This window comes from Nomascus leucogenys, chromosome 2 (genome assembly GCF_006542625.1).
Source record: "Nomascus leucogenys isolate Asia chromosome 2, Asia_NLE_v1, whole genome shotgun sequence".
Classification (NCBI taxonomy): Eukaryota; Metazoa; Chordata; class Mammalia; order Primates; family Hylobatidae; genus Nomascus; species Nomascus leucogenys.
The window spans coordinates 130099284-130118300 of NC_044382.1; the positions used below are offsets into that span (position 1 = coordinate 130099284).

The 19017-nt window shown below is 38.3% G+C and overlaps 1 protein-coding gene across 4 annotated transcripts in view; it reads left to right on the forward strand.

Annotated features, from left to right (window-relative positions):
* LOC100606192 (zinc finger protein 474) overlaps nucleotides 1–19017 on the forward strand; it is a 71934-nt gene that overhangs the window by 50463 nt on the left and 2454 nt on the right. Inside the window, exon 3 of one of the 4 annotated variants that reach the window (XM_004087432.2) lies at nucleotides 15769–15897. The exons of the other annotated variants lie outside the window; for them this stretch is intronic. The gene's annotated coding sequence lies outside the window, so the exon portion shown is untranslated. The remainder of the gene's footprint in view (nucleotides 1–15768; nucleotides 15898–19017) is intronic. 4 annotated transcript variants of the gene reach the window in all.

The following is a 19017-nucleotide window of genomic DNA, read 5'->3' on the forward strand; positions in this document are numbered from 1 at the left end:
TTTTGTGGACGTATACTTTCATTTTTGTTAGGTAATTATTTTAAATGTCAATACCGTTGGGCATTTTAGAATTTAACTTTATAAATTTAAATTTTTAGATAATCCAATTTTTAAATATATGTCTTGCAGACATTTCTCCCCAATCTATGTCTTGCCTTTTAATTTTCTTAATTTTTTTAATGTGCAGAACTTTATAATTAGAGAAAGTATAATTTATTATATTTTTCTTTTATACTTAGTTCTTTTGTGTTTTGTCTAACAAATCTTTGCAAATATTAGGATCATAGGTATTCTCTTCTTAAAGTTTTATCATTTTTGCTTTTATATTTAGTTCCATGATCCATCTTGAGTTAATTTTTGTGTGTAGTGAAAGCAGGGAGTTGATATTTTCTCCCTATGTGCATCCAGTTGTTCCACTCTCATTTGTTAAAAAGATTTTCCTCTCTCCATCGAATTGTCTTGGCATCTTCATCAAAAATGAATTGATCATGTATGTAAATTGACCATATGATTCTGGACTGTGTATGCTGTTACATGGATCTGTTTGTCTATCCTTATTGGCATATTAATTTTAATAAGCTAACTTCTATTATTTGAATACTTGAAGCAAGTATTCAAAATAAATATGGAAGCTGAGTTCTTCCATGACTGCTTACTAGTGAACCATATGCAAAAATTAGAATCAGGTTGGGAAGTCCTCCTTGCATGTTGCCCGAATGTTTCCCCAGGCAGCAAACTTATTTTAAGTGATTCTGTAATAAGCAAAAGCCAAAAATATAGTTATAAACTTATTGAGGAATCATAATCCCAGTGAAAAAATAAGTATTTTTCAAGCCTATTAATATAGAATGTGACTTGAACTTAATTTTTATTTATTAATTTATTCAGTAATTTATTGAGCATCTACTGTATTCCAGACACTGTTCTAGACAGGAAAAAGCAGGAGGAGAATATTTATTTGTTCACAATTTCTGCAAGAAAACATTATTTATAACATCAACTGTGTTTCCTATTTAACAGTATATTTCTCACAATTACAGAGAAAAATCTATACCTGGTAAAATACGCATCAGAATAAATGTCATCACATACTCTTACGAATTGACAGAAAATTATAAACATTCAAATGTTAACTAAGAAAAAATATTTTCCAGCCTTTCCAAATCTTGCTATCACTTCCATAAAATTCCTATTTCTTTTGAGCCTAAAATGTTAACTGTTGTTTCTATTAGTTGCATTTTCCAGATTATTTTATTCATTCATTCATTTATTTCTTTGAGAAAGGGTCTTGCTCTGTCACCCAGACTGGAGTGCAGCAGCACTATCACAGCTCACTGCACCCTCGACCTCCTGGGCTCAAGTGATCCTCCTACTCCAGTCCCCGAAGTAGCTGGGACTACAGGCGTGCACCACTACGCCTGGCTAATATTTTTTATATTTTATAGTGGTGAGATCTTACTATATTGCCCAAGGTGATCTTGAACTCCTGAGCTCAAGCAATCCTCCCACTCTGGCTCCCAAAATGCTGAGATTACATGCGTGAGCCATAGCGCCCAGCTCCAGCTTATTTTGTAATTTAAATCTTATCTATTACTTCTAAGAGAATTTTTAGTTTTACCAACTAGACATTCATATGACTGTTTCTTCTCTGGATCTACATAATTAGAATAAATATGTAATCTTATTTTAACTCATTTTCCCAGACTATCTGGTGAATGATACATTTTCAGGATTATATGCAATTCTAGAAGTAAGTTGTAAATGGTGAAGAATGTGAACAATTCCAGAACACCCTTCCTGAGGGATCAGTGATGATTGCTGTGGAGTCTTACAAACACGGAGAAGCAATTTCTAAATATGATTGCACACAAATACGGCAATAGGAATACACTATGTTGGGGCAGCAGAGAGGGAGAATATAAAGAAGGCAAGTTGTTAATCGGTTAAAAAGGACGGCAAACTGCAAATAGAAAGTCCCCCAAGGTGCAATGCAGCCAAGCGTTTGTTTGAGAGGAGACTCCTACAGGAGCCTTATGGAGTTCTGTGCAGACAGTACTTAGTAGGATTCTGGTTGCATTGAGTGCTGTAAGTTCACATTGATTAATAACTTGATGTCTTAATGCTAAAATGAAATCTAATTTAAATGGTCTAATGGAAGGGTTAGAAAGTTTTCTTGTCTTTGCCCAAATGGTAAATAGGTAAGGGCTCGTAAGCCATACACTCTGCCATTGTAGGACAAAAGCAGTCAATGACAAACATAAATGAATAAACATGGCTGTGTTTCAATAAAACTTTATTTACAAAAGAGCTGAACGATGACCAGATTTATCCTGTAGGCCATAGTTTGTCAGCCCTTCTAATGTTCAAGGAGTTCTGATGAGGTATCTTCCAAAAATTACACATTGATATTGAAAGGCCTGTGGCCTTGAAAATGTTCTTCTTGAGTGCCTGGTACTTGGGGGTTCTCTTTAGAAGGGAGATGACTAGATAATTATACGCAGAAGAATGAAACGAAATCGTTATCTCTCGCCATAGAAAAAAATCAAATCAGGAAGGACTACAGCAAATCTAAGACATAAAACTATAAAACTTCTAGAAGAAAACACTGGCAAAAGGCTCTAATACGTTGGTCTGGTCAAAGACTTCTTGAGTAAGATCTCAAAAGCACAGGCAACCAAAACAAAAATGGACAAATGGGATCACAGCCAGCTAAGAAGCTTCTACTGAGCAAAGGAAACAATCAACAAAGTGAAGAGACAACCCACAAATTGGAGAAAATATTTGCAAACTACCCATCTGACAAGGGATTATCAGATAATATAAGGAGCCCAAACAACTCAATAGTGAAAAACCAAATTATACATTTTTAAAATGAGCAAAAAGCCAGGCTTGGTGCCATGCACCTATAATCCCAGCTACTCAGGAGGCTGAGGTGGGAGGATCACTTGAGGCCCTAAGTTAAAGACCAGCCTGGGCGACATATCAAGACTTCATCTCAAAAAAAAATTTTTAACTAGAGAAAAATTAAAAATGGGCAAAAGGTCTATATACGTATTTCAAAAGAAGTCACGCAAACAGTCAAAAAATGTTCAACATCACTAATCATCAAAGAAATGCAAATCAAAACTAAAAGAAGATATTTCATCCCAGGTAAAATGGATTTTATCAGAAAGACAGGAAATATTGATTGCTGGCGAGTATGTGGAGAAAGGGCAACCCTTGTACACTGTTGGTAGGAATGTAAATTAGTACAGCCACTATGAACAGTATGGAAGTTCCTCACAAAACTAAAAGTAGAACTACAATATGATCCAGCAAACTAACTGCTGGGTATGTAGACAAAAAAAGTTGAAATCAGTATGTCAAAGAGATATCTGCACTCCCATGTTTATTGCAGCAATATCCACAAGAGCCAAGGTATGGAGTCAAGATAAGTGTCCATCAGTGGATCAATGGATAAAGAAAATGTGGCACATATACACAAAGGAATATTATTCAGCCATAAAAAGAGTAAAATCCTCTCATTTACAACATCATGGATGGAACTAGAGGACATTATGTTAAGTGAAATAAGCTAAGCACAGAAAGACAGTAGAACATGTTCTCACTCAAATGTGGGAGCTAAAAAAAAAAAATGTGATCTCATTGAGGTAGAGAGTAGAATGATGGTTGCCAGAGCTGGGAAGGGTAATGGGAAATGGATAAATAGGGATTGGTTAATGAGCACAAAAATACAGTTAGAGGGAATAAGATGTAATGTTCAGGAGCATAATAGGGCAACTATAGTTAACAATAAGCTATTGTAAATATTTCAAAATAATGAAAAGAGTAGAATTGTGATGTTCCCAACACAAAATAACGATAAATGCTTGAGGAGGTAGATATCCCAATTATCCTGATTTGATTATTACATGTTGTATGCTTATATCAAAATATCATACCTATCCCGTAAATATGTACCACTATTATGTATTCATAATAATTAAAAATTTAAAAAAGAAGAGATCTGACTTCCAAGGGAAATTAAATTTTGAAAGTCATCAGCACTCAGAACATATGTGGTCAAGAAAAACAATGTATGAATAAACTTAGCTCAGCGAAGCCAAACTCTGTGATTCTCCTTCAGCTTTCTACCTAGTTAGGCACTGCCCCCAGCACAAGTGATTAGCTGCTCATACGGCTACCTTTGGTGTGCCTGTCTAGGTCAATTCTCTAGGGAGCAGCAGCCCATCTATTCTGGTTGCTCACTACTTGATAATCTTTATCATGAGGTATAGTGCTTTGTCTAGTTCATGGTCCTTGGAGAGATTCTCATTTATCTTGGATTCAGTATAGTTATGCTTTTAAAGCTATAATATTTTTATAATGCTAATTCCTTGAGATAGTATTGTAAAAATGAACAAGAGTTAAATGATCACATATGCATAAGACTTGAGAAAATATTACAAAGCTGTCTGATAACGCTTCTTTTCCAAAAGCCCCTTTATGTTTTTTATTCCTCATATAAATAATGAACTTCAGTTTTGTTTAAAAATTTAATATAAAATCAAGCTAATCTCGCTCAGCTCAGTCAACATTAAATTTGTTTTGTTATGACCTACAATGTGCCTGGCACTAGGCTAGGTGCTGGGGATATAACTATGTAGAGAGCAAGTATGTCTCTATTGTCTTGAAGTTCACATGCAATTTAAGGAGATAAATACCACACATGCAAACAAACAGAACAAAAACATAGGTGCTGAGTGCTGTAAAGGTGATAAACAGTGGCATCACTGATCATAACTATGATGGATGGTGATGGTGACATCAGTTCCATGGATGAACATGAAAGGGCATGTGTATGTGCATGTGTATGGGTACAGGTGGGTGTGTAAGTATGTGTGTTTGGGACAGAGGGAGGGAAATTACTTGAAAAAGAGTAGTCAAGGGTTCAAGGCCAGCCTGGCCAACATGATGAAACCCCGTCTCTACTAAAAATACAAAAATTAGCCAGGCGTGGTGGCAGGTGCCTGTAATCCCAGCTACTTGGGAGGCTGAGGCAGGAGAATCGCTTGACCCTGGAGCCAGAGGTTGCAGTGAGCCAGATTACGCCACTGCACTTCAGCCTGGGCGACAGAGTGAGACTCTGCCTCAAAAAAAAAAAGAGTAGTTAGGAAAGGCCTGAGTTGACGATATTTAAATAGAGACCTGAAGGATAAAATAAGAAAGCCAAGCAAAGAACTGGAGGAAGATTCTATGCAATGGCAAGAGCATGCGCAAAGCCTCTTCCCAGTCCCTCCCCCAGTCTCCCCCAAAGTGAGAGTTTGACTTGCCCGAAGAACTGAGAGGTGAACATGGATGGAGCATGGTGCAGAAAGGGGAGAGCAAAAGAAGACAGGCAGAGACTGAGGGAGGTACCAGGTTACAGAGGGCATTCAAGGTCAAGAGGTTGGATTTTATTTTATTTATTTTTTCTTTTTTTTTGAGAAGGAGTCTCGCTCTGTCGCCCAGGCTGGAGTGCAGTGGCGCAATCTCGGCTCACTGCAAGCTCCGCCTCCCGGGTTCACGCCATTCTCCTGCCTCAGCCTCTGATAGCTGGGACTACAGGCGCCCGCCACCACGCCCGGCTAATTTTTTTGTATTTTTAGTAGAGACGGGGTTTCACCGTGGTCTCGATCTCCTGGCCTCGTGATCCGCCCGCCTTGGCCTCCCAAAGTGCTGGGATTACAAGCGTGAGCCACCGCGCCCGGCCGGATTTTATTTTGAGAGTAGTGGGACAACGATGGAGCAGTCAGTCAGCAGAGGTTTAAGTTGTGATTGTAGCTTAAGGAGTTAAATGTGACTGCTCTGAAAAGGACAGATGGGGGTTGAGAGCGGAAGTGCCTCTTCACCTACGTGGTTGAAACAGCCCACAGATGCGAGGCGCACCCGTTCACCTGCCTGGCATTAGATTTATCAGTGCAGGCAAAGCAGCCAAAAGGAATAACCAACCACTTCAATGCTAGATGTGGAAATGCTTCTACATAAATTGATGTAATATCACAAGCGGTTATCCAATATCGAATGGGTAGAATGAAGACAGGAGTAAAAAAACATGGGAAAGGAGATACGTTAAAATACAAAGGCAGAAAATACTAAGACGAGAAGGGGAGCAGAAGGAAAATATAAGAAGATGATAGAATAGGATAAGATGTTTTTTTCTGCCAAATTATTAATGGGCAATCACATAGGAAACAAAAACATGCTAAATATTGTTTAGAGTGTCTCTTAGTGCCTTTTCAGTTTTTCCTCGCTGTCTAATTCCTTACCTTGCATTTCACATGCAAACCCACAATAAGAGGGAAATCTACTTGAAGAGCCGAGGCAAAGGCAAACATCCTCACGGTCTTCTCAGCCTGGCCTCACCACCAATGTGATTTCTCCCAAGTTCAAAGATATGTTCAAAAGGTTATTTTAGTGAAATTATTGTGAAATGAAAAAAGAACAAAATGAAGAGTAGTGAGGACTGGAAATAGAAGAAAAAGGCAATTGGGCAAAGACTCAAATCTCGAGTTTCAATTAGACTCTCAGCCAACAATTGTCCTTATTCGTACCATGGGACCCAGTTACAATCCAGCGTATCATCACCAAATAAGTGTCAGATGGACTAGCATTGTGGCATGGATTAATTACTAAAAGAAGATTATAACATTGATTATCAATACATCCCCTTGACCCAGAAGAAATATGGAGAGGAATGTATAAGGTCTGTGATGTATGTGTGTATGTGTGTGTGTGTATGTGTATGTGTATTCATGTGTCTGAACAATTGGAAGCAGAGTCCTCAATGAGGTGATAATAAATATAACTGATAAAATTCTATTTTCTTGACAATCAAGTATACATATCCATTGAAAGAATGGAAAAATATATAATTATTTTGTGAAAGACTTTTTCCATTTTGGTTCATTTTAAAATCATAAATGTGTAATAAAAGTTAATATTTACATTCCTTGAATCAGTTCATGGCATTTCCACTCAAAAGTACTAAATGATTGCGAAACATTAAAATCAGATAAATCTTGGATTGCTTTATCTGCTCAGTTCCAAGTGAGCCATCTTATATATGAAACATATGACATTTCAATCAACAAAAATTAAAACCACATTTTCCCCTTCAGTTAACCTGTTTCCACTGTAAAATACCATGTCAAACAGAGTTTAATTATTTGAACTATTGGGGTATTTATCTGTGTTAAGCAGTTTCTAAATAAAGTTTTCAACAGAGAAGTAGCACAGGAATGCTGTTTTAGCTAAAATTACTCAAATTAACACTACCCATTCCTTGCCTATATGAAACAGGCTTCATTATCATTCCCTAAAAATGTAATGATATTTCATGTAACCAAATTTATTTTATTGTCAATTTTGTAAGTGGAAATTTACAGTCAACTAAAAAGGATCAAGATTTGTAACCTAAAAACTTGTCATTATTTCATGATATTTACAGGACAAATCCTAAATATGTGAATTTTCAAATATTGATTTCATAATGTCTTCAGGTAGTTCAGCCTATTCTTTGTATTTTTTCCATATAATTATGGTACTATAAGATCCTGGTATTTGAAAAACTAGAAAACAAGGAACATGGTGATGTGAACAAGTAGATGAAAATCAGTTTATAACACTTAAATTGGGAAGAAAGAGTAGTGACTGAATAAAAGTGAAATATTAAGAAATTGTTAATGCCTGTTGAAAGGAAATAAGGACATGACATCACATCTGCACGTTCCCGCCCTAGGATCCAGAGTAAACTCGTTATTTCTCAAGATAGAGAAGAAGAAACCTTTTAAGGCAGCTTAGGAGTTATTTGCCATACTTGCATTTAATGGAGTGGTCTTCGTAGAAAGAACTTGTAAGCATGGTGGACAGGAAAGGTAAAGGAGAAGAGTGAAAAAAGAGGATGTTCCTGATGCCTATTATTGGTGTCCCATGAACATAGGCCAATGGAATTCTCTGAAAACTGTACCTAGAAGCTGGGCTAACCACAAACCATCACGGAAAACCCTCACAGGTGAAGAGCTCTTCTAGACCCTGGAATTGGAAACCCTAGGTGTTATTGTAGAATGTTTTGTCCCTTCCAAAATTCATGTTGAAATTTAATTCCAACCAAAATTCAGATGCTACCAATGTGATAAATTCTTATTAAAAACAGCAGTAGTGGATACTTATTAAACAGTTAATAAAATTATGTAGAGCTTAATACACACACATGAGTACAAATAAAACTGAGGATTCTGACTTAGCTCAGTAGATTGTATCAACATCAACATCTTGGCTGAGGTATTATTATAGTATAGTATCTACACTATAGTTGTGCAAAATGTTACTATCGAGGGAACAGGGTAAGTGTACAAGGGACCTCCGTATTATTTCTTTCAACTGCATGTGAATATACAATTATCTCAGTAAAAATTATAATAAAAAATACAATTATGTCATCAAACCTAAAAAATTAATATTCTTAACATCTGAGTGGCAAGACATATTTTAAAAGATCATAGTATGATAAAACAAAACAGAGTGAAATACACGTAGGGAACTATAAACTGCAATTAAATCCAAACTACCTTGCATGTCTTTCTTCATGAGGGAGCATACAGGCAGGAAAAGAGTAAGGGACCTCCCATCTTTGGGACAGCTACATCATATTAATGCTATCATTTGTCCTTGTTTGACACTCTTCTACCTGTGGAGAATTTCCAAATCTGGCTCAATTATAGAAAAAATATTCAGTCTCACTCCTGTATTAAAATGAAATCTACTTCTTTCTGGGCACCACAGGCAGCATCTCCAATGTTCTTGTGCTGTTTTATAGTATATTCCAAATTTTATCCTCGCTTTGCTCATGTTTATGTAGAGCATACGGAATGGGTATGAACTGGATAAACAGGAATGCCCATGAGCTACCGATGCCAAGGGGACATTTAATGGGGTTACACACAAGTGTCATGGCACAGCAGGATAGGGGATCCATTTTAGGTTAGGATTCCATATAGGAAATGACACCACAAAATGGAAATGTATTTTCAGCTTTTATTTTTTATTTTATTTTATTTTTTTGAGACAGTCTGTTGCTCAGGCTGAAGTGCCGTGGCCTGCAACTCTCAGGTTCAAGCTATTCTCATCCTTCAGCCAGCCGAGTAGCTGGGATTACAGGTGTGTGCCACCACCCCTGGCTAAGTTTTTTTTTTTTTTTTTTTGAGATGGAGTCTCTGTCTCCCTCTGTTGCCAGGTTGGAGTGCAGTGGTGCAATTTTGACTCACCGCAACCTCTTCCTGTTTCAAGTGATTCTCCTGCCTCAGCCTCCCAAGTAGCTGGGACTACAGGCGTGTGCCACCACACCTGGCTAATTTTTGTATTTTTAGTAGAGACAGGGTTTTGCCATGTTGGTCAGGATGTTCTTGATCTCTTCACCTCATGATCCATCCACCTCAGCCTCCCAAAGTGTTGGGATTACTGGCGTGAGCCACTGCACCCGGCCCTGGCTAATTTTCTCTAGAGATGAGGTTTCACCATGTTGGCCAGGCTAGTCTTGAACTCCTGAACTCAAGTGATCTTCCCGCCTTGGCCTCCCAAAGTGCTGGGATTACAGGCATGAACCACTATACCCAGCTCACAGCATGATCATCTTTCTTTTGGGGGCAGTAGGAGAGAATCTGTTTCCTTGGTCTTCCTGGCTTCAAGAGGTGCCTGCATTTTTTTGGCTCTTACATCCCTTCTTTGGAACAGCTAATTAGGGCCGTTTCACACTTCAAATTTTTTCTGCTGCTGTGTCTCTCTCACTGACTGGGGAAGAAGTTCTCCATATTTGATGACTCATGTGATTAGACTGGGCCCCTCACTTCTAATGCTGCTTTCTCCAGAATATAATGAAGTTAAAATATAAGCCACATTTTTCTAGTAGTGAGCTGGAATTGTTAGCATTGCCTTATCTCTCCAGCCAAATGGAAAATCCAGAGGACACTAGCAGTGGTGCCAACCATGGGGTGCTATATTCTTCACTCTCTTTCTAATGGCATCTTGTCCTTATTGGGTATTCTTGTTGGGTTGTCCTAAACTTAAAGCTCAGATAGATAGTAGAAATAATGAAACAAAGTGAAACAGAACACAGAAGGTGGGAAAAAAAGACCCTGTGTAAACACAAGAAAGATAGGACACATCAGCATCCACAAAGTTGATTTTAAATTAAACCCTTCCCATCCAATATCCTAATATTTCCAATCTTACGTGTGATTTAAAATATACACGTGATCTTTGTGTTTACTATTTGCAAACAGAACAAGGCAGTTGAGAGTTATTGGCCATGGAGTGGAAGGAGGCTTTCTATAAATGTTGAACCACAAAAAAATTTAAACTGGAAGCTGAAGAGGTTTTTAAATGAACCATCACCACATTGCATGTTTGTTTGGGTCTGGGGATACAAAGAATGAAAAAGTTTTCCCTAGACACCAGGAGACTCATTCTGGTGGTTTTCTCCAGCAGTGGATATCTTGTATAAGCTTTCCTGGGAAATGAGAATTTGTAGGGCTGAGGATTCTGAATCATCAGTGAGCTCTAACTATGTTGCCCATGAAAGAGAGCCTTGTTGCCATGATTCAGCGACGTCAAATGGTATGACAATCGTATTTTGATGACTTATTCACATAGAAGGATAAGAGATGTGGGGAGAACAGCAACAAACAGCCCATGTTCAGAAACAGCCTTCAGTTTGTGGGCACATGCAAACTACCAGGTCTCCAGAGTCATCGCCAGGAATATCATGGCGAGCATATCAGAAAATAGAGGCACATTCATTCATGCACACAGCAGAGGTCCAGCCAGCCTTATGGACTCTGCTGTTTTTGACTTCCTTCCCAGGCATTTTCCTCAGAAACAGCTTTGCGTGGAGAGCGCATTATTAACAAAGGGTGTTGATGTTTGTAATGAATGGTATTGATAATCAGCGTTAAGTGTTAGCCAGGCTCCAGGAGGCACTGACCTCCTGGAGGTGGACAGAAATAAGGCACAACTTTGAAACTGCTTTAAGGTAAGTGAGTGATGTGTTAGAAAGGTTCCTCCTGGATTCAGTGAGCCCATCTCTCTTATGCCAATTTATCCTGGCCTAGCAGCTCCGTTCATGCACAACTGTATTCTTCATTGTGTTTGTTTCCACCTGGACACACAGAAGTGACCACACTTCTGATACTAACACAGTGTGGCTCGGAAGTCTGTGCCAAAAGTGTCTCACCGAGTTCAACTAAATCAAGAGTATAAAGACAGTGGGAACTCTGTGCAAGCATATCACATAATGGGGGCTGGCAAACATATGCATCTATTTGCAGTTCTTTTAAAATATAGATACTAAAATATGGTTATCTGTGGGTTTTTCCATCCAATGTTTAAAAACCATAATATATCAATTTTAGACACTTGATGGCTATAGATCTCATTCTAGGTTGAGAAGGGGCTACTATACTGTTCTTATACATTTGCAGTTCAAACTAATTTATAGGTATTTCTTGACAAAATGGACAGCTTGGCAGAAAGAAAAAGGGTACCAAATCCTGTAATCTCCACGAGGAAGCATAATTCTCTTATAAAGTATTTCCAGAGCAAATCTTTACAATCCAACTATGGTCTATATTGCTAATAGCTTATTTATGATTCTTTTAATTGGCTGATTATTTATTTAAACTAATAATCTAACAGTCCTCATCTGGGGAGTCATTTAATGGTGAAGAACTGTCCATTGGCTTAAATAGAAGAGTAGCTCTTGTGATATCAACCGATCAATAAATAATTATGGGAATGCCTCCAAAAAGTTTAGGTGATCCAGAAAACACAATTTTGTCTGTTTGTGTTTTCCTTTTTCTCTTTTTATTTCTTCTATAATCCCACCTGTAGCTGTTCTAAACACTGGCTGCTTTATTTTTTCTCTAAAGTTGTGTATATATCATCTTCTGTAACCCTTTGATAACTTATGAAAATTCCTTCTTAGGTCACCGATTCTGTCTTTTCTTCTTGGATTTTACCCTCCCCCCTAGACTGAAGCATTTCAGCCCTAATCTACTTTGATTAGGAAGATTCCTCTCTAAATATTCTAAATATTTACTAATAAATATGTTGTATTTATAACAATTATATCCTAGAAGACTTCATTTGGATTCTCAGTTCCTTGAAGTGATTTTCAATATTTAATTAAGAAGAAAAATGTCCCCACAGGACACTTTCAAGCAAGAAGTGTGAACTATAAATTAGTGAATCCGGCTAGTGAGAAGCATTGGAAGAGTAAAGGCTGGCTCTCTGAGCTACAGGCACAGCTGTTTCTCAGCATCAGCTTATGTTAGATGTTGCCACACAGGAATATGGGCTCTGTTCTGCCAGCTCTTCCACTTTTCAAGAGAAACCAAAAATCCTTATTTTATGTGACATCTCCCAATTTTAAAATAATGGGAACTAAGTCAAGGAGTTTTGACTTTCTGCAGGCTAAAAGGAACATAGCTATGGACCAGATGTGCCTATGAGCCAATGCTTAAACAATCTTGGAAAAAGACATACTGGTATAGAGCTATTCTGTTGGAATAAAATGATCCTAAATGTGAGAAAATATGGCACGTGAAATTCCCTTGAAGACTTCCTATTTGACTCTTCCACTTTTTTCTTTTTTGGGCTATCCTTTGAATTTCTATATATTATAGGCCTCTAATGTGATTATACTGACGGTTTGTATAACCAGTGCTCCACCACTGCAAATGTCAATATTACAATTATATGATCGTACCTGTGTGGCATTCATGACTCTTGGGTACTCTGTGATTTGGATACTCAATATAGAGTGAAAATTACAGGCTTGATCTAACAATAGTTTTCATAGGGTGATATTATAAGCCTTAACAACATAAAATGCCTTTTGCAGAGGGCTCTAGTTAGAAGCGCAAAGAGTGCATTTCTCTCACTTTTTACATAGCTTTTCTAACACCATAGAGTATTATGTTCATACCTGACAATTAGATTGAATGAAAGTGAAAGAACTTATTTCTTGGCTTAAATTATTCATAGTGAAGGGGAGACAAAGAAAAGGAATTTTTTCATTAGTTATTTATAATCAGTCTAGAAATGCCAATATTTTCTCAAAGCCATGCCTCAAGCTAAGTGGGTTTTATGAAAATATTTCCACTTTCTACCTTTCAAATGCTGCTCCTATATTTCTTAAACCATACTGCCTCTAGGTCCCAGCTGCTCTCACATGGCCTTTCTCACTCACATCAGATTGGCTAATGTCTGCAGATGCCACAGGACCAGATGCTGCCTAGAAGAGAGTATGCAGAACCAGTGAGAATGAGCCAGAGCAGCTGCCCTCAACACTCCTGGTCATCTTTGGTCTATGAGTAGGACCACTTTGCTGTGGCTCCCTCTGTTTCAGTGGCGGCCTTGTGGCTGTGGGGTCAGCAGGTGAAGAGTGTCATATAAAATTTAGCAAAATACAAGCATGCTTAAAACAGTAGGTCTCCCTTATGAATTTGTTCAGCTACTGGAAAATGGAAGCACAATACATTCTAGCTCTTAAAGCGCTGCGATAGTGTAAAAATAACAAAAATGCATTTTCAGTGGTCTGAATGAGTTGAGGATTAAATGTTCAGATAAGCATCTTATTTTGTAAGATTCTATGAAAGAATTAATTTGCATTTATATTTATTGCAATATTTAAGTAATATGCAGCTTGAATATCACAGATTACTATTACTTATATTTTGAGGGTTATTACATCAGTCTGAACTATTAAAACTTAGGAGAGGCACCCTATGGAGTTGAAAATCAGATCTCCAAGGAGGAGGCACAGACTGCCTGGTGATTGCATCTGGTGGGGAAGGGTCAGTTCGTCTGGTTTTACACATTTGGTTGGATTCAGCTGCTGCTACTGAAAAGAACTGCTGCTGCTGGAGTAGAAGAGTGTTGCTGGAATAATGCTCACAGCGACCACATGCACACAGGAAGCCTTTAAAAGGATTAAATGCCCTCTTGCTCCCCAATTCTTGCATTCTCCTTCCGCTATTCCTGTTGGCAGAGCATAACACAGAGACAGCTTGTAAAGCAGAAATGGGCTGTGCAGAGTCCCTGTACCCATATCATAAAGCTAAATATAGAAAAGAAGGTTGGGAGTATAGAGACAGTAAGTTAATAACTGGCACAATATTGCTATCTGCTAGCTCTTTAAGAAGGTTGTGGAAAAAAATGGGCTATTTTTTATAAAATATAGTCATTAAATTTTTTTCTTAAAAGAATCTCTAAAAAAGGAAGTGTTGTGATCAATTTCATAAGAACCATTAATCCAGTATTTATAGTATCAATTTTTTTAATTTCTGTTTTTTAAGAAGTGTATATTTAATGTCAATTTTGCACCCAAACCTTTACTGCCTCAAAAAAAAATTCCTTCATCAAAAAAAATCTGAAATTTGAAATAACATTACTAGAATTAATTGTGCTAATCACCAGTATTAAAATACAGATATCTCTCAATTAGTATTAGGTCTCCATGTGAATAACAGACTCTTAAAAATGGCTAAAATAAAAATAAAAATTTACTTTTCTTATGTAAATAAAGTCCAAGGAAGGCACTCCAGGGCTTCTATGATGGTTCCAGCATTACCAGGGATCCAAATCCATCCGGGTCTCTGCTCTGTCATATCAAGGGTTACATAAATGAAATCTGTTCTCAAGCGGCTGCTAAAGCACCAGTCATCACATCCATCTTCTAAGCATCAGTAAGAAGGAAAGGAAGAGAAGCAGTTGTTCTCTTCTTCCTTTTCAAGAATTGTTCTTACAAGTTCCACGCAATATTTTCGCTAACTACAAAGGAACTTGTAGATGTGCCCAGCTGAGAATTGGGGCTCTATTAATTGAGGGAGTTGAGTGGAATGGCTATTGGTAAGGAACTAACTGTCTCTGCCAGACATTAGAAGGGACATTATCTCATCAATTATAAGCCTTGGTGTGAATGAGTCCGTCAGTTCCTTTTTGAAATCAAGATTTCATAGGTAAGACAGACTGGTGAGCATACAAGAATACTAGGCTGGAGAGTGGAGGCTGCTGAATGGGGTGGGTGAAGAACATTGAAGATGAACCTCCTCTATTTTAGAATCTTGATCAGAGCCACCATCAGCCCCAACTCCATCTTTCTTACTTATATTTTTGTTCATTTAAAGAATTTGAACTCAATACTAATAGAGAAGGGGTCATATCATGTACCAACTACATTTTTTGTTTCAAAGGACTAGTTTTTTTATATATACTTTAAGTTCTAGGGTACATATGCATAACGTGCAGTTTTGATACATAGGTATACATGTGCCATGTTGGTTTGCTGCACCCATTAAATCGTCATTTACTTTAGGTATTTCTCCTAACGCTATCCCTCCACCCGCCCCCCATCCCACGACAGGCCCCCATGTGTGATGTTCCCTGTGCTGTGTCCAAGTAGTCTCATTTTACAGTTCCCACTTATGAGTGTGAACATGTAGTATTTGGTTTTCTGTCCTTGTGATAGTTTGCTCAGAATGATAGTTTCCAGCTTTATCCATGTCCCTGCAAAGGACATGAACTCATCCTCAAAGGACTAGATTATTTTTTAAAAGATATGATCACACTTCATTGTGTTCTGTTCCCTCTCTTTTAGAGAGACCCCTTCTAACGCCAAGATGGTTTTTGGATTTCCATGGTTATTACATTCATCTTTGTGAGTTTGTCTCTCCCTTCCCATGAACCCCAAAGTGAATGGAAAAATGGCATCATGTTGACAAAAAGTCCTTCCAGGACATTCTGTAAATGTCCTATGTGCAGATATGGTCAAAATGACAAATTCAGGCCAACGGAGTGAACATTTCTCCAGAGATGCTTGAGGTAAAACTGTCTGGCTTTGCAAAGTGGTTCTCTTTATAAACTAGCAACCTTGCTTTATGACGTTTTGGGTGACAGGCCAATTTCTTAGGTGATTTAAATATATGCGTTTAGTATTTTCCAGCACTTTTGCTTTTAGAGCTAACTTATAAAGGGAGAGCAACCAACACTGCTGTGCCATGGCATGTTGCCTCTGCACAGTCACTGGCGGAAACATTATGCATTTCTCCATAAGACATCTGCGTTCCCAAAAATTTCACTGGCTTCCAGCTACCTCATCTTTCATATTTTGATACCTTTAGTCACAATAAGGGAAAAATTTCAGGAGAACATTGGAGAAGGAAAGGGATGGTAGAAAAAGAAAAGTTGAAGATTCAAATGGACGTTTTGTGATGTTTCATCATGTTTGCTGCAGAGAAAATATTTGCGGTGCACAAATGTTTGTGTGCGGTAAGATCTATCTGTAATCAAAATGGTGACATGGCTTCAAACTGAGCACTACCTAGCCTCTTGGGGCTGCCTTCACTTTTACCCTGTGCCCATGATCAAGACAGACAAAACACATCATTCATTGGTGGTCTGCCCCATTCCCCCTACTGCTCCCTACCTCTGCTGGTTATGTAGATTTTTCTGAAGATATTGGTGAAATTAAGAAAAGAATCTGTACTGCACATCACTCAGGAAAAACTACATCTAGAAAACAACTGTTTATGGCAAAAGCGATTCTTTTTTTTTTTTTTTTTTTTTTTTTTGAGATGGAGTTTCACTCTTATCAGCTAGGCTCGAGTGCAGTGGAGTGATCTTGGCTCTCTGCAAACTTTGCCTCCCAGGTTCAAGTGATTCTCCTGTCTCAGCCTCCCGAGTAGCTGGGATTACAGCCACCATACCCGGCTAATTTTTGTATTTCTAGTAGAGACGGGGTTTCACCATGTTGGCTAGGCTAGTCTCGAACTCCTGACCTCAGGTGATCCGCCCACCTCGGCCTCCCAAAGTGCTGGGATTACAGGCATGAGCCACCGCTCCTGGCCTGGAAAAAGTGATTCTTAATGCAGAAACAGAAAACCAAATACCACACATTCTCTCTTATAAGTGGGAGCTAAACGTCAAGTATACGTGGGCATAAAGATGAGAACAACATAAAGCAGTGAATGCAAGCGGAGGAAGGGCTGAAAAACTACCTATTAGGTAGTATGCTTACTACCTGGGAGATAGATTCATGTGTACTCCAAACCTTAGCATTACACAATATGCCTGTATACCAAACCTGCATATGTACCCCGGAACCTATAATAAAAGTTGAAGAAAAAAAATGGCCCCTGTCCCTTAACATTGAAAACATTGTGTTCTGTAGCCCCAGTCCCTCTCTTCTGCTTTGTCCCCACAGAGGCTTCTCCCCTGTGCCTTGTCTGCACTCCTCCTCCTTGCCTCTTCTTTCTCCTAAAAGGAAGCATAACAGCTGATGAGAGCTTAGTTACCTTCCCCTGATACATATGGATAGTACATTAAAACAGGGATAAAAACTAAAGGGAAGAAGCTCTGTTGGAGGAATTTAGGCAGAATGAATAATGGAAAGAGCCACGTATTGGAGCCAAAGGGAGCTGGAATTGATTCACAGTTCTGTCATTTAGAAACTGACAGCCTTGGGCAAATTACTTGTCTTTTCTGAGTCAGTTTCTTTACTTATAAAATTAAAATAATACCTGCTTCATAATCATTTGAGAATTAACTAAAATTATGTTTACAAAAAAATCTGTGCCCTATCTGGCACATAATTGGCATTCAATAAATATTACCTGTCTTATCAAAAGAGAGATAGAGGGGTTGCTGGGGAAAGTCATGGGGATTTCTCAGTATTCCAATCTGCTGGGAACAGAATTGACTCTGTGTGCGTGCGTGTGTGTGTGTGTGTGTGTGTGTGTGTGTGAGAAAGAGACAGAGAGAAAGAGAGACAGAGACAGAGAAAATTTAGGGGAAGGAGGCTTATTTGATTGCATTGGTTTTTCTAATCTGTCTTCTTAGGTCATATTAGTGACTGCAATTTCCTAGTATCAAGGAAAATGATAAACTAAAATTCCTTGGTGAACCGAGCCAATGAAGCAAAGTGGTTTGTGGAAATAACCCATGGCCTGGATTTAAAACCTAATGAAATAATTTTACCCTATTCCTATGTTCCATAGATCTACTTTCTCTTTTAGATGGTACTGATCAAATGATAAATTTCTCTGTTTTATTTTCTGTGCTGGCCACTCTGGGGCCAACACATACTTTTCCCACATCTGTTAACATTACTGTCTTAGAATCTGTCAAAATGAAGAATAACTCCCTTCTCCACGCCAGACTTGATTTGATACTCTTAAAGGCAAGGATTCAGACCTTTGTTGGCACCAAAGTACAGGAGCTGGGCACAGATATCACAGCTCTTCTTGTTCTTTATCAAATCCAGTGCCCAGGGTTTCCATATTACCAGGACTGCTGGCCTTGCACTGCCCAAACTGAAGTGTTTGCCGTGATGTACAGGATCCAGCTTCACACCATGAGGCTGCTCCTTCTGTGGTTAAGAATGGATGCTTTAGAGTTTATCAACCTGATAAATGAAATGATAAAGGAAATGAAAAACGTCCTGAGGCTTCTGAAATAATCTTTCTGGGGAGCCAGATTATAAACCCACAGTAAAATTTACTCGTAACTGTTCCCAATACAAAAATTTAGGATTCTTCCCCTAAATGGATATCTAAGCTGCCACTTCCTCTGGTGGGGATCCTTGGGGAATCCAGGGCCTTTGTTTTATATTTAAAATATTTGGAAGTCATACATACATAAAACAAGAAAGTAGGTATGATACCTTTAAAAACAAAAAAGAGCCTCAAGCAGCATCTGTGTATCATCTTTCCGTGAAAGATCTGCAGATATCCCACCAGGATGGGTGCCGGCATAGGCTGTACTCTTTGCTGGAGAATTATAGCTCCACCTTTTAATACCCTATTCCCATAATAAACAAAAGTGAATACATGATGTGTCACAAGAAGTTTATGTCCCTCTGAGGGCTATCCTGATAATCCTCATAAGATTCATTCCTGAATTACTTCTGCAAGAGTTCTTAATTTCAGGTCCATGGACACTCAA